Below are 16,470 nucleotides of genomic sequence, written 5' to 3' on the forward strand. Positions count from 1 at the left end.
GTGAGTTCACAAAATATTCATGATTTTCTTTTTGGTGGTGCTTTCCTTGAAGGTGATTGTGCAGGCTTTGGCCATTCTCTTTGGTTGATTTGTTGGGATGTGAAGTTATGCTTTCTAGTGAAATAAGGTCTCATTCTGCTAAGTTTGTTTATTTATTGGCAACTTGAACTTTTTTGTCATGATATCTTTTTGTAGGTCAAGATGGAGATTAAGACTTGGTAAATAAATGTGTTAAGTGTAAACACTTTTATGATTTTCTATGTGTCCTTTGTCTATTTCTGCTATGAAACTTGGGTTATTACTTATAATTCTGCTGATACAATTGTTTAATTTCTTTACAGAGGAATTACTTTTAAACGATAGGGTTTGATAGCCTCATACTTCACCTGCATTGATTGAAGTGGCCTCCAACTTCAGCTAGGATTGGAAACGTAAGGGATTGACAGCAGCTATATTTTGGCTCACAGTTGAGGGCATTGTTTTATTTTTTTGTCTTTGTCAAGTGAGCTCGCAAAATATTCATGGTTTTCTTGTTGGTGGTGCTTTCCTTGAAGGTGATTGTGCAGGTTTTGACCATTCTCTTTGGTTGATTTGTTGGGATGTGAAGTTATGCCTTCTGGTGAAATAAGGTCTCATTCTGCTAAGTTTATTTATTTATTGGCAACTTGAACTTTTTTGTTATGATATCTTTTTGTAGGTCAAGGTAGAGATTAAGACTTGGTAAATAAATGTGTTAAGCGCAAACACTTTTATCATTTTTTTATGCGTCCTTTGTTTATTTCTGCTATGAAACTTGGGTTATTACTTATAATTCTGTTGATACAATTGTTTGATTTCTTTACAGAGGAATTACTTTTAAATGGTAGAGTTTGATAGCCTCATACTTCAGCTAGGATTGGAAACGTAAGTGATTGACTGCAGCTATATATTGGCTCATAAACGTGGCCATTGTTTTATTTTTTTTATCTTTGCCAAGTGAGTTCGCAAAATATTCATGGTTTTCTTGTCGGTGGTGCTTTTCTTGAAGGTGATTGTACAGGCTTTGGCCATTCTCTTTGGTTGATTTGTTGGGATATGAAGTTATGCCTTCTAGTGAAATAAGGTCTCATTCTGCTAAGTTTATTTATTTATTGGCAACAGTGGCTTACACTTTTTTGTTATGATATATTTTTGTAGGTCAAGGTGGAGATTAAGACTTGGTAAATAAATGTGTTAAGCGCAAATAATTTTATCATTTTTTATACGTCATTTGTCTATTTCTGCTATGAAACTTGGGTTATTACTTATAATTCTGCTGATACAATTGTTTGATTTCCTTACAGAGGAATTACTTGTAAATGATAGGGTTTGATGGCCTCATAGTTTAGCTGCATTGGATTGAAGTAGCCTCCAACTTGAGGTAGGATTGGAAACGTAAGGGACTGACAGCAACTATATATTGGCTCATAGCTGTGGGCTTTGTTTTATTTTTTTGTCTTTGCCAAGTGAGTTCACAAAATATTCATGATTTTCTTTTTGGTGGTGCTTTCCTTGAAGGTGATTGTGCAGGCTTTGGCCATTCTCTTTGGTTGATTTGTTGGGATGTGAAGTTATGCTTTCTAGTGAAATAAGGTCTCATTCTGCTAAGTTTGTTTATTTATTGGCAACTTGAACTTTTTTGTCATGATATCTTTTTGTAGGTCAAGATGGAGATTAAGACTTGGTAAATAAATGTGTTAAGTGTAAACACTTTTATGATTTTCTATGTGTCCTTTGTCTATTTCTGCTATGAAACTTGGGTTATTACTTATATTTCTGCCGATACAATTGTTTGATTTCTTTACAGAGAAATTACTTTCAAATGGTAGGATTTGATAGCCTCATATTTCAGCTGCATTAGATTGAAGTGGCCTCCAACTTCAGCTAGGATTGGAAACGTAAGGGATTGACAGTAGCTATATATTGGCTCATAGTTGAGGGTATTGTTTTATTTTTTTATCTTTGCCAAGTGAGTTCACAAAATATTTATAGTTTTCTTGTTGGTGGTGCTTTCCTTGAAGGTGATTGTGCAGGCTTTGGCCATTCGCTTTGGTTGATTTCTTGGGATGTGAAGTTATGCCTTCTGGTGAAATAAGTCTCATTCTGCAAAGTTTATTTATTTATTGACAACAGTAGCTTGAACTTTTTTGTTATGATATCTTTTTGTAGATCAAGATGGAGATTAAGACTTGGCAAATAAATGTGTTAACTGTAAACACTTTTATGATTTTTTATGTGTCCTTTGTCTATTTCTGCTATGAAACTTGGGTTATTACTTATAATTCTGCCGATACAATTGTTTGATTTCTTTACAAAGGAATTACTTTGAAATGGTAGGGTTTGATAGCCTCATAGTTCAGCTGCATTAGATTGAAGTGGCCTCCAACTTCAGCTAGGATTGGAAACGTAAGGGAGTGACAGCAGCTATATATTGGCTCATAGTTGTGGGCATTGTTTTATTTTTTTGTCTTTGCCAAGTGAGTTCAGAAAATATTCATGGTTTTATTGTCGATGGTGCTTTCCTTGAAGGTGATTGTGCAGGCTTTGGCCATTCTCTTTGGTTGATTTCTTGGGATGTGAAGTTATGTCTTCTGATGAAATAAGTCTCATTCTGCAAAGTTTATTTATTTATTGGCAACAGTGGCTCGAACTTTTTTGTTATGATATCTTTTTGTAGGCCAAGGTGAAGATTAAGATTTGGTAAATAAATGTGTTTAGTGCAAACACTTTTATCATTTTTTACGCATCCTTTGTCTGTTTCTGCTATGAAGCTTGGGTTATTACTTATAATTCTACTGATACAATTGTTTGATTCCTTACGGAGGAATTACTTTTAATTGATAGGGTTTAACAGCCTCATACTTCAGCTGCATTGGATTGAAGTGGCCTCCAACTTCAGATAGGATTGAAAACGTAAGGGATTGACTGCAGCTATATATTGGCTCATAGTTGTGGGCATTGTTTTATTTTTTTGTCTTTGCCAAGTGAGTTCGCAAAATATTCGTGGTTTTCTTGTTGGTGATACTTTCCATGAAGGTGATTGTGCAGGCCTTGGCCATTCCCTTTAGTTGATTTCTCGAGATGTGAAGTTATTCCTTCTGGTGAAATAAGTCGCATTCCGCTAAGTTTATTTATTTATTGGCAACAGTGGCTTGAGCTTTTTTGTTATGATATCTTTTTGTACGCTAAGGTGAAGATTAAGACTTGGTAAATAAATGTATTTAGTGCAAACACTTTTATCATTTTTTACGCGTCCTTCATCTATTTCTGCAATGAAGCTTGGGTTAATACTTATAATTCTACTCATACAATTATTTGATTCCTTACGGAGGAATTACTTTTAATTGATCGGGTTTGATAGTCTCATACTTCAGCTGCATTGGATTGAAGTGGCCTCCTACTTCAGCTAGGATTGGAAACGTAAGGAACTGACTACAGCTATATATTGGCTCATAGTTGTGGACATTGTTTTATTTTTTTTTTCTTTACCATGTGATTTCGCAAAATATTCTTGATTTTCTTGTTGGTGGTGCTTTCCTTGAAGGTGATTGTGCAGGCTTTGGCCATTCTCTTTGGTTGATTTGTTGGGATGTGAAGTTATGCCTTATGGTGAAATAAGGTTTCATTCTGCTAAGTTTATTTATTTATTAGCAACTTGAACATTTTTGTTATGATATCTTTTTGTAGGTCAAGGTGGAGATTAAGACTTGGTAAATAAATGTGCTAAGCGCGAACACTTTTATCCTTTTTTATGCGTCCTTTGTCAATTTCTACTATGAAACTTGGGTTATTACTTATAATTCTGCTGATACAATTGTTTGATTCCTTACGGAGGAATTACTTTTACTTGATAGGGCTTGACAGCCTCATACTTCAGCTGCAATGGATTGAAGTGGCCTCTAACTTCAGCTAGGATTGGAAACGTAAGGGACTGACTGCAGCTATATATTGGCTCATAGTTGTGGGCTTTGTTTTATTTTTTTGTCTTTGCCAAGTGAGTTCGCAAAATATTCATGATTTTCTTGTTGGTGGTGCTTTCCTTGAAGGTGATTGTGCAAGCTTTGGCGATTCTCTTTAGTTGATTTCTTAGGATGTGAAGTTATGTCTTCTAGTGAAATAAGGTCTCATTCTACTAAGTTTATTTATTTATTGGCAAAAGTGGCATGAACTTTTTTGTTATGATATTTTTTTGTAGGTCAAGGTGGAGATTAAGACTTGGTAAATAAATGTGTTAAGCGCAAACTCTTGTATCATTTTTTATGCGTCCTTTGTCTATTTCTGCTATGAAACTTGGGTTATTACTTATAATTCTACTGATACAATTGTTTGATTTCGTGACCGAAGAATTACTTTTAAATGATAGGGTTTGATAGCCTCATACTTCAGCTGCATTGGATTGAAGTGGCCTCCAACTTCAGCTAGGATTGGAAACGTAAGGGACTGACAGCAGCTATATATTGGCTCATAGTTGTGGGCATTGTTTTATTTTTGTGTTTTTGCCAAGTGAGTTCGCAAAATATTCATGGTTTTCTTGTTGGTGGTGCTTTCCTTGAAGGTGATTGTGCAGGCTTTGGCCATTCTCTTTGGTTGATTTGTTGGGATGTGAAGTTATGCCTTCTGGTGAAATAATGTCTCATTTTGCTAAGTTTATTTATTTATTGGCAACAGTGGCTTGAAGTTTTTTTTTTATGATATCTTTTTGTAGGTCAAGATGGAGATTAAGACTTGGTAAATAAATGTGTTAAGTGCAAACACTTTTATGATTTTTTACGCGTCCTTTGTCTATTTTTTCTATGAAGCTTGGGTTATTACTTATAATTCTGCTGATACAATTATTTGATTTCTTATGGAGGAATTACTTTTAATTGATAGGGTTTGATAGCCTCATACTTCAGCTGCATTGGATTGAAGTGGCCTCCTACTTCAGCTCGGATTGGAAACGTAAGGGACTGACAGCAGCTATATATTGGCTCATAGTTGTGAGCATTGTTTTATTTTTTTTGTTTTTGCCAAGTGAGTTCGCAAAATGTTCATGATTTTCTTGTTGGTGGTGCTTTCCTTGAAAGTGATTGTGCAGGCTTTGGCCATTCTCTTTGGTTGATTTGTTAGGATGTGAAGTTATGCCTTCTGGTGAAATAAGGTCTCATTCTGCTAAGTTTATTTATTTATTGACAACAGTGGCTTGAACTTTTTTGTTATGATATCTTTTTGTAGGTCAAGGTGGAGATTAAGACTTGGTAAATAAATGTGTTAAGTGCAAACACTTTTATTATTTTTTATGCGTCCTTTGTCTATTTTTGCTATGAAACTTGGGTTATTACTTTTAATTTTGCCGATACAATTGTTTGATTTCTTTACAAAAGAATTACTTTTTAATGATAGGGTTTGATAGCCTCATACTTCAGCTACATTGGATTGAGGTGGCCTCCAACTTCAGCTAAGATTAGAAACGTAAGGGACTGACAGCAGTTATGTATTGGCTCATAGTTGTGGGCGTTGTTTTATTTTTTTGTCTTTACCAAATAAGTTCGCAAAATATTCATGGTTTTCTTGTTGGTGGTGCTTTCCTTGAAGGTGATTATGCAGGCTTTGGCCATTCTCTTTGGTTGATTTCTTGGGATGTGAATTTATGCCTTCTGATGAAATAAGGTCTCATTCTGCTAAGTTTATTTATTTATTGGCAACAGTGGCTTGAACTTTTTTGTTATGATATCTTTTTGTAGGTCGTAGTGGAGATTAAGAATTGGTGCTTTCCCCACCGACTTGCAAGGTATTCCTTCGGTGCCCTTTGCCATATCATATGGATTGAGCGGAACAACTCTCTCTTCAGGAACAAGACTATCTTCATTCCGGGAATACGCAAACACATTCTCAAGCTGGTGAAGGATAAAGTTTTATCTTCTGGGAAAATTGCTGATACACCTGCAAATAGAAGACTTCAAAGGAACTGGGAACTCTCTCCTACCATCTTTTCTTAGTTTGGTTGTGTAGTTCTCCGTCTTGTTCCTTGCTTAGTTGTTTGTAGGTCTTTTGGTTAGCCTTGTTGAGTGACCCCCTCCCCCTCTCTTTCATTCGGGGCCTGGGTTGTCTCTTGTGTCTTGTTTAGTCCTTTCTGGACCTCTCTTGACCCTATCTGGACAGGTTATGTCCTAATAGGGTCAGGACTTGGTTTGAGCTTTAACTTGTATTTGGTGTTTGAAAAGTTATATATACACTTACCTTTACCAAAAAAAAAAAAGAAAAAAAAGAATTGGTGCTTTCCATGACTCTTGACTGTCCCTCAATCGCCCGTCTCCTGCACGAATTGGATAAGGAAATACGCGAGCATCTCAAATTAAGCAAGTCTCCAATCATTGTTTTATTGATTGTTGGAGCTGATTGAACTTCCTAAAGAATTCCAAGTTTGGAAAGTGGAATTTCAGGGTATTTAATTTTTGTAAGCTGCAGACTTTGGAAAGAATACCCTCGGCACGCTTGTTCCACCTTTCAGCGTCAGAGTCCACATTGAAATTTAGTTCTAACTCTGATGGAGTCGATATAACTCCGCAAGCAATCGTTGGGTTCAAAACTTGAGCATTTGCTTTCTGAGACGCACTTCCTGATATTTACGCTTACTGGCAAGTGAGATTAGTTTATCTTTCTACTGCTTTTGGTAGATACATGATTTTTGTTCCCTCGAGATCAAGCAGCTCAAGGCGAATGAGTCCACCAATTGCCGCAGTTATTGTCCTTGATAGAACACAATGATTTAAGAAGACTCTTTTGAGCTGACTAATTGAGATATTGACTCTGGCAAAGACCCGATGCGAGTCCTTGATAAGTTTAGAACTTCTAGGGCAGGCATGCGATTGAAGATGAAGGAGGTATCAATCTCAACCTGTAATTCCTTTGAAGAAACAATGCTGTGAGTGAATGGCACCTTGGTTCCTCTGGTAGTTCAATGATCTCGTTATGCATTAAGGATATCTCTTCAGCACCTTCCCATTCCTCAACCTTTGTGGCTCCGTCAAGTCCAAACAACCTCGGATCAGAAACAAGTGGCTTTCCTCTAGTTGAATTAGTAAGTTTGCCAACGCAAGCTGATCCAGAGTTTGAAACTTGACAAATCTTCCATTCTCATCAATTTTGAGCAAGTTATCATTGACTAAATTTTTGGACTTTCTGGCTGTCATTTTGGGTGTCTATCATTCCATCCTTTATGCATCTGCCTATCAAACACTCAGTTTCTATTTCTTGGTATTTGCTATGAAGTTAGAGATCTTTTAAAACATTTTTTACTTTTCTTGTCATCTGGACCTTCAGTGCTGAACCTCAACACTGTAACCATTAGGGCTTCAATATCTTCTCCATAAATTGCACCTTGCAGGCTCAGTGTTTCAAGGGCGTGTTTCCATATACAATAATCATGCACATCCTTCAGTGCTAGTACCATTAGAACAATCATTCTGGATTCATGAGTGCACTTTCTAGCTGTTTCTCTGGCTATAGCTTGAATTTCTGAAGAGTGAACTATTCCACCTGCACAGTGGCAAGATAGCTCCCAAGAAAGATGATCATCCAAACGTAGCATCCTATCCACTGCCATTTCGCCGCAAAGTTGTTATGATTTAGTCACCAAGATTACGTTGTTACCGTTCCGTGGCGTTGGCTCAGGAAACCCTATTGACTCCAGATTTAGCATTTGACGAATGTCATCGAGAACAAGTAAGAATTCATCGTGCTCCAGCACTCTTTTCACCAGGTCTGAGATGTCAGTTTTCAAAGGCTTTAACTAAATCAGATGATATTAGCTCCGCAGTCTCCTCAGGCGCCTCTTTCATGTTGTGTTCTCAGGAAGAGTAGTCCAAGTCGTCAAAATCGAACAATCGTTCAATTGTTTGATCACAGTGGGCTTCTCTATCCCGTCTTTGCCACGAATTCCAATTTTTCCAATATCTGAACATCTAACGTGCTCCATAACAAGTATTATTGCATGATATTATGAACATCACGGCCCTGTGATGGTCTCTCGTTTTGTTTGTCAGCACCAAATGACTTGTCTTAATTGATGTCCCCGTCTCATGCGAAGCAGTGCATGAGTCACTTTCCTTGTGCCCTTGTGGGATGTAGATAAGCTCTCTGCTGCTGTTACCTTCTCAGTCTGTAAGTCCTACTGGTCTGTAGATTCTCCCATTGATTAGATTATCCTCTTATTGTTTCTCAATCCACATCACATTCGTGGGATCCCGATCTGTGTCCAACTTGCTTTCCACACTTATATAATCTTAGGGAAGGGTAAACAAAAGATTGAGATTGAAAAGGATCTTCTAGACGCCGAACTCACTTGGGGCTTATAATGAAGTGAGACATTCGGATGTGTGAATGTCGTCGACAGATTGAGCCCCTCGGATGGACCAAGAGCCCAACCATCACGGTTGGATTAGTAAACTGTTCTTTATCCTGATTACTCTTGCCAGATCAATGTGTAGTACAGATTTCATTCTCCCCCTCCCAGAATATTTATGTAATCAATATGCAGCAGACCTAATCCCGCGTATGACGATATTGTTCCGATTGCCGTATGTTGTTTTCTCATTCTTCTTGCCTTTTTAATGAAAAAAAGAAGAAGAAATCAAACTAAAACCACAAATTACGAGCATATCAAGCGCACGACAAGTGAGCACAGAGAGTACAGAGATAGAAAGATGTTCCGTCGAACGACATGGACACTTTAGTCTCCTTGATTATGGACATAAGCGAAAACGAGGTCACCTTTGTGAACCCTCGTTATTACCTTCTCAGTTTGTTCATCGACATGGTGAATAATTTGATCTTTTTTGTTTCTTTTACCACATTGCCTGAGTGTAGATTCTTCTGAGCAGTGTGTTCGAATTGTTTAGCACTTCAAGGTTTTTTCCTGAATTGTCTAAGATAATCCGACTCAATTGAACAAAGTGATCTTGTAAATTTTCAGCAATGGATTGGGTGATGGTCTTCCATACTGAGGACCATCCTTAGCCTCAGAGGCTCTTGATGGGTTGGGACTTCTTGGAGTCAATAGCTTCAGAATCCTGCATCCCAGACACACTCCTAGTACTTTGGCGAGACATCGTATTCTCCCGCTGTGGTCGCAAAAAGATGCGTTCGTGCGTTTTGTTAAAGTTGTGGTCTCTAGAAATTCAATAGTTTTAACGACTAAAGGAGTCCAATTGCAATTGATCGACGACAAATTAAAGTGTCAAATCCAACTTCAAATTAGAAGTTAATGGATTCTAATAAGCCTTGAAGTTTCAAGGACTTTGTAAGATTTGAATTTCTAAAAAAAAAAAAAGAGTGGACAAATAATTGAAAACAAATAAGGAATTTGCAAGGGACTTCTATTGAATTAGAACAGATGGCTTAAATTTTTGGGTGCATGCTTGCTTGATGATTGGATTTGAACAATAAACTTCTCAATGGAAATCGTGAATTGCATAGAGAACGTAAAAAGCTTACGGGACTCGACCGGAAGATTTTATAATCAAAGACAAGTAACTGGACCTAGGAAATTTAATCTGCTTTGAATTGAAATTCAAAACTAAAGCAAAATCCAATCCGAATGATCTTCAAAAATCTGATGGCCTTCTTGATTGATGTTGTACAATTCTTGTTCGAAGTGTATTGTCTGTGTTGAATGTCTTGAGAGATATAATCCTTGATTCTTCCTATATCTTTAATGAGTCATTTCATTATGCATCATAATCTTCCTTCGTAAGAATCTCTAACTGTCTTTTGACATTGTGCACTACTTCATGGATGAGTTATAACCGCTCCAAATCCTTTAAATACAATTCTTCCACGGTTGATTAATCCTTCTCGACTTATACTTCAGATTCTTTCCATGTTTCGAGTTAATTGATCGTCGAAAAGTGTCATGAACTCCGCTTAAACTTTGTTCATTGGAAACTCACGATTGATGAGCTCTTCATATGTTCCATCGATGGGTATTGTGGGTCATATGTGTTGTTTTGAATTTTAGGGTCGACGGGTCATATGTGTTGTTTTGAATTTTAGGGTCGACGAGCTTATTTAGGCATTTTACCGAGTACTAGTAGGCATTATGGGTTAACTATATTGTTATGGTCTGGTTTGGGCATTTAGGGTGCGTTTGGTAACTTGCCAAATAGTGACTGATTCTATTCTTTTGTCCTGTGAAACAAAACAAAAAACAAAAATCCATTCGGTAAATTTTTTGTTCCCGGGCACAAATTTGCACAAATTTGCTTCCAGAATCAGTTTTGGAGCGGAATCAAGAATAAAAAAAATGTTGCTTCTTGATTCTGGGAACAAGAATCATAAATGAAAAAGAATTTTTTTTTTCTTCTTCTTGGTTGGCTTGTTCATTTTTCCTGGCCTGTGGCCGGTCGACGGTCGCCGGCCGCCGGCCACAGGCCAAGGCTGGCAAGGGCGGCCCTTGCCCAGGTGGCGAGGGTCCAGCCCTCACTGGAGCTGGCGAGGATCGCGACGCCATCGTCAACCCTGGCTTGTAGCCGGTCATCGGCGCCGGCGACCTGGCCATGGGCCAAGGAAAGGGAAGAAGAAAAAAAGAAAAGATAAAAAAGATAAAGAAATATTAAAAAATTCAAAATATTATTAATAAAAAGAAATTTTGTGCAACGCATTTATGTTATTTTTTTATTCTAGGAATAGCAATTTTGGGCAGTTACCAAACGCATTTATGTTTCCGGGAATGGAATAAAAAAAATCATTTCTGAACAGAAATTGTTTCCGGGAACAGAATGGTTACCAAATGCACCCTTAGCTTCTTATATTTAGGCCCAGATTTGGGCTTGGTGTCAATGCACTAACAAGTTGCCAATTGGCTCTTTGAATTAATATTTGTTTTGATGGCGATTTATAAATATAGGGAAAGCCGAATTCCATTGAAGATTTCTAGCTAATGACCTATCTTACAAATTGTAAATTGTTGCTGTATTGGCTTTTTCATCAAGAAAGTTACTAATCACATAGGAAGGCACATTCGACAAAAAAAAAAAGCATAGGAAGGCACAGGCCTGTTGGGTGGTGGCGCGGGCCTCATTATGTGTCTGGGCCAAGTCAAGGCCATGGGCCTTGATGGACCGACCCAGGCTTGACAAATTATTCTTTTATGTAAACAAAGTTTGTTAACTTTATGTCACGGAACTCTTCTTGACAAATCAAACTCACAGTTGATGAGCCCTTCGGACATTCCATTGATGGGCCAAGTCAGGCCCATGGACCTTAATGGACCGACCCAGCCTTAAGAAAATGATGTTGTTAGTGCATTTGCTGTCGATGGATAAATTTCAAGTCTCTTTAGCTTCTGATTTATGGACTAGCCATATGAATTATGCATATTGTGTCATTATCGATCATTGGGTCAATGATGAATGGGAATTTTGTCACGGAACTCTTACATTTAAAAAGTAAATATTCTGGCATGATTCTTGAAGTGTAACTGCTATAGACGTCAATTAGTTCGACATATTCAATAAAATCTTTAGCATCACGCTAGATAATGCCAATGTGAACACCTTCCTAATCTGGAGTCTTGTCTAATAGCTAAATCCAATTTGCTATGGATTTTCATGCCTATGCAATGCGTATGCCACTATATTAATTTGTGCATGCAAGACGATCTCCGTAGTTTTACAAGTCCGTGGCCAATATATCAATACATTAGATCCCCCCACTCAAGCATCATGATCTTGAGGTCCTGTGCATGGCGTAGGGAAGGTAAGCTGAAAAACTCTCTGGTAGTAAGAAGACGTGCTGACATTCTACTTCACCACTCATAACTGAAGTGCCATTTGCCGCCGTTGATGCAACAAAATGACAGGATCGTGGAAAGTTTTCCTCAATTAATATTTTTATTATTTTATTATTTTGAAAAATAACATCAGTCCGACTTTTATGAATTTTTTCATTAAAAAAATTAAATTACTTAAAAAAGAACCGGGCCCTTGCCAGACCGTGCCCAGTGGCCACTCCTATAGATCACATATTGAAATTACTAACAGTTTGGAAGTTCTTTTTCCATCAGAACATGCTAAATACATGGATATATAGTACTGATAGTTGAAACTTGCTGTTCTGATATAGAAAGATTCCAGTCACTGAGAAAGAGCTCTCATCATATTGCTTGATTTATTGATGAAGAAAATCATCTACTTGTACAGATATAATTAATCATTAAAGATAAGTTGAAAGTAATTGTGTCTCGTGGAATGCTAATAACTGACCACATGTAGAAATTACCAGTTTTACAGTGATACTTATGCTTTTACATATGAAAGAGGCACTGGTCACGTACTAGTGTCGCTTATTTTCTTAGAGGAAGTCACTAATCACATGTCTAATAGCCAATAAGGTTATGAATTGCCGACGAGAAAAATTCCTGCATGGCAGTCGCCTAACAAGATCAGTGATGGTTATACTTAAAAAGGAGCAGCAGACAGAGACAATGACTTAGCAGAGTGAATAATTTCTCTGAATAAGAGACTCAACTTAGTTCTAATAACAGGAAGTGAGGGACTGCTTTGTGAATGAAATGAATGCGGGCTTCTAACCAATTCGGCTGGACAAGCAGAATCAAAAGCTATTCTGCATTCCGTGCTGCGCTGTACCAAGGTTTGGCACTAATGTCCAGGTTGATTGCTAATAGCAAAATCCAACAAACAGGGAAAAAATTCCTTCAAGAGCAGATCTCCTATTCCACTATTTATCGATACTTCAACCGACCTGATGATGGCCATTCAAGCCCTGCCCAGTCATTCATTATCTCAGGGTCCTCTCTTTGAAAGACAGGAAAGAAACAGTGGGAAGAAACTACCACAGAAAAGTCGGCTAGTAAGGCCTGCCGTTAGGTAGGCAGGAGTTATCAAAGTTAAACTAGCGATATTCATTCAATACAATAGTCATTAAGCAACTGAAGTTCCCACTGACTTGTTAGGCAGTTCCAACAGTCAGAATCACACACACACACAAAGTCAAGGGACATCACATGTGTCAATTGGGATGAAAATACCATCCAAGTGATCCGGCTTATGGCCGCGCCATTCCAAGTCGTTCCACCAACTCCTCTCCCCCCGGATTTTCTTCAAATGCTCACCGGAAACTTCATCGGTCGAAAGAGACTTGAGACTCAGGCAGTTGTAAAAACTCAACCTTTCTAAACTCGGTGCGATCTGTAGCCCACAGGATATACTGGAAAGTTTTGGTAAGTAATGGAGGGACAACTTCTTCAAAATAGGGAGGAAATTAGACGTCTCACGGACTTTGCCTGGCACCTAATTAGGCTTTTCATGGCTGCGCAGTCCTCAATTGTGACCTCTTCCAAATTGTTGAGATTATCAAGCATCTCATGTGAGAAAATAACTATCAACTCGGGGCATTTACACAATGTCAACAACTTGAGAAAAGATAAACATCCCTTCTGCACTGAGCCTTTCCAAATGTTCCTCAAGTTTCTCATGTAATACACATACAGAAACTCGAGCAATTCAAGACAGACGCTTTTGCAATGAGATTCAGTCAAAGCCTCTAGATGCATGGTATCAGATGCATCCACGAGCACTTCAAGCTCATTACACTCCCCCAGAACACACCATTTGAGTTGCTCCATGCTATCTATCCCTAGTTCAGACAGCTTCTTGAGATTAACATGCCTTTCTAAGAAAAAAGCATCTGATTGTTGCAGGATGTCCTTAATATCTGTGAAGACACTGTCCCCATTTGTGTACCTCAAGTATCGGTCGCACCGCTCCAGCTCGAATTCAATATCTGATGGTAGTCGATTCATAATGCGGTTAGCCCGGTTGCCAATGAGAAGTCTAAATTGAGCTAAATATGGATGCGACATTGATTTCCTAAGCTGATTAAACTGCCTCAAAAGTTCCAATGTAGGAAAGAAGAACTTGATAGTGCTTAACCTTTTCAAGTTGTAAACTTCAGATACAACACCTTCAGCACATGTATCCCACCATTCAGCATCGACATCCACATCGAGATTCAGTTCTTCCAAGTGTAATAGAGAAGATATTACCTCAGGAGGAATCACTGTTTTAGAGTCATTTGAAGGTTCAGTTCCACAAATTGAGATCCCCAAACATGTTAGATTAATTAAACATTCAATTTCCTTGGGAAGATTCTTAATCTTTGTCCCCTCAAGATCAAATACCTCCAGCTGCTTGAGCCTTCCAATTGCTGGCGATATCGATCTCAAAAGGACACAATCATTCAAGAAGAGTCTTTTGAGGCTGACAAGTTGAGATATGGACTCTGGCAAGCACCGAATGCGGGTTCTAGACAGATTCAAAACTTCTAGAGCAGGCATCTGATTGAAAAATGAAGAAGAAAGCTTTCTCAGTTTGTAATTTCTTTGCAGAAATAACGACGAAAGTGAAGGGCACCTTGGTTCCTTCGGTAGCTCAGAAATTCCTGTATGCATCAAACATATCTCTTTTGCACTCTCCCATTCCTCAACCTTTGGTGGCTTTGTCAAATCCAAGTCACCCTGCAACAGAAACACGCGATTTTCCTCGGGTTGAAATATTAAGTTCACTAATATATCCTGATCCTGATCTTGAAACTTCACAAATTGCCCATTCTCATCAACTTCAAGCAGGTTAGCATTGACAAGATCTTTTAGGACTCTTTGGCCATCATCATGGGTGTCTACAATACCATCCCTGACCCACAGGCCTATGGCATAGTCAGATGCAATCTCATGGTAATTGTTACATAGAGCAAGATTTTTCAAGCATCTTCTAGTTTTATCATCTTCTAGTTGGTCAATGCTGAATCTTAATACATTAACCATGAGAGCTTCTATACCTGCTTCACGACTTGCTGGTCGAACAGTCAGTCTTTCAAGCGCACGTTTCCAGATTAAAATGTCATCAACATTTTGCAGTGCCCTTGCCACTAGAATAACAGCATGCGAATATCGCCTGCACATCCTAACTATTTCCCTAGCTAGGACTTTTTTAGGATAATAAACAACATCACCCACATTCTGACGAAACAATTCGCACAGAAACAGATCGTCCAAACATATTTTCTTATCCACTTCGATTTCATCACAAAGTTGTCCTGATCCAGCCACAAAGACTATCTTGCTACCAACTGGTGGTGTTGAATCAGGAATTCTCAATGTCTCCAGCTTCATGTGTTGATTAATGCCAACAAGAATGAGCAAAAACTTGAGGCCTTCCAATGCATTCGCCTCCAAATGTGGCATATCAATGGCATTGGCTTCAGTTAAATCAGAAGATATTTGTCCAGCAATCTCCTCTTGCACCTTGTCCATGTCGCAGTTCTGTGGAACAGTAATACAGATGACTCTATCAAATAGATTCCTCAAAATTGCAGATTCCTTCAAAGCTTCAATGACAATAGCTTTTCCAACCTCGTTTCCGCCATATATTCCAATTTTTTCAATGTCAGATTTTTTTATGGACTTGATGAGATGGTCGACTATAGAATCATAGTTAATGGCACCCCATCCTTCTGATGGTCTCCCTTTTTGTTTTCCACCGTTGCCTAACATATCCATTGAGGCATCGGTATTATCCAAAGTAGCGTGTGGAGAACTTTCCTTTTGCATTTTAGGTATGTGCATAATATCGTTATATTCTGGACTTGCTTCGATCCTCGCCTTTTTATCCCCAACTTCATATTCCAGTTCCGAGCAATATGAATCAACTTCAGATTCTTGTTCCAAGGAATATGAATGAACTTCCTCAGAAGCAGTGTCTTGGTTTACTTCCAAGGAAAAGGGTTCAACCTCTGGCTCTACAGTGTTCTGCAATTGCAAAAATGCACTTTCCGATGCTTCTCTCTTATGATATTCTTGACTTGCTTCGATCTTCATCTTCTTATCTGTGTCTTCAGATTCTGATTCTGAGCAATGTGAACCAACTTCCAAATCTGAGTGTGATGAATACAAATGAACTTTTTCCAAAGCAGCATAAGGATCAGCGTCCTTTTGCAGTAGCCAGGGAAATAGTTCAGTCTCTGTATCTCCAGTGTTTTGCATTGGCACAAAATCACTTTCTGCTCTTTGCTTCTACATGGCTTCTACTTTTTCCGCTTCACTTGACACCATCACATTTTCTTCTTCTGTCAGATCACTCAGCAGTGATCCTTCGTTCGTGACATGGCCTGCCTTTGAGTGAAGCAAACCGATCCCAAAGAACGGCTTGACTTCTGTATAGAAACAAATTCATGAGGCAAAGGCACAATCATTATTCATAATCTACCCCGGGATATAAAAAACTTTTCTTTCTGCAATTTAGCCAACGCATTTCATGATAATGCAGCTACACTTATCTGTGTGGACAACTTGAAAACAGAAAGCCAAAGTCAGTTCCTTTGTTCACCATAAACGAAATTACTTGGTCACTCCATTTATCTGACTTTGGTTCAGTTCAGAGAGAAAGAGAGAGAGCC

The 16,470-nt window shown here is 38.3% G+C and overlaps 1 pseudogene; it reads right to left on the reverse strand.

The window, feature by feature from the left end:
• Positions 1 to 12,791: 12,791 nt before the first annotated feature.
• LOC115694535 (disease resistance protein At4g27190-like) lies at positions 12,792 to 16,242 on the reverse strand (annotated as a pseudogene).
• Between the last annotated feature and the right edge of the window lie 228 nt (positions 16,243 to 16,470).

Source organism: Syzygium oleosum, unplaced genomic scaffold (genome assembly GCF_021117445.2).
Source record: "Syzygium oleosum isolate NSW1041296 unplaced genomic scaffold, Sole_v2.1 Sole_v2.53, whole genome shotgun sequence".
Taxonomy (NCBI): Eukaryota; Viridiplantae; Streptophyta; class Magnoliopsida; order Myrtales; family Myrtaceae; genus Syzygium; species Syzygium oleosum.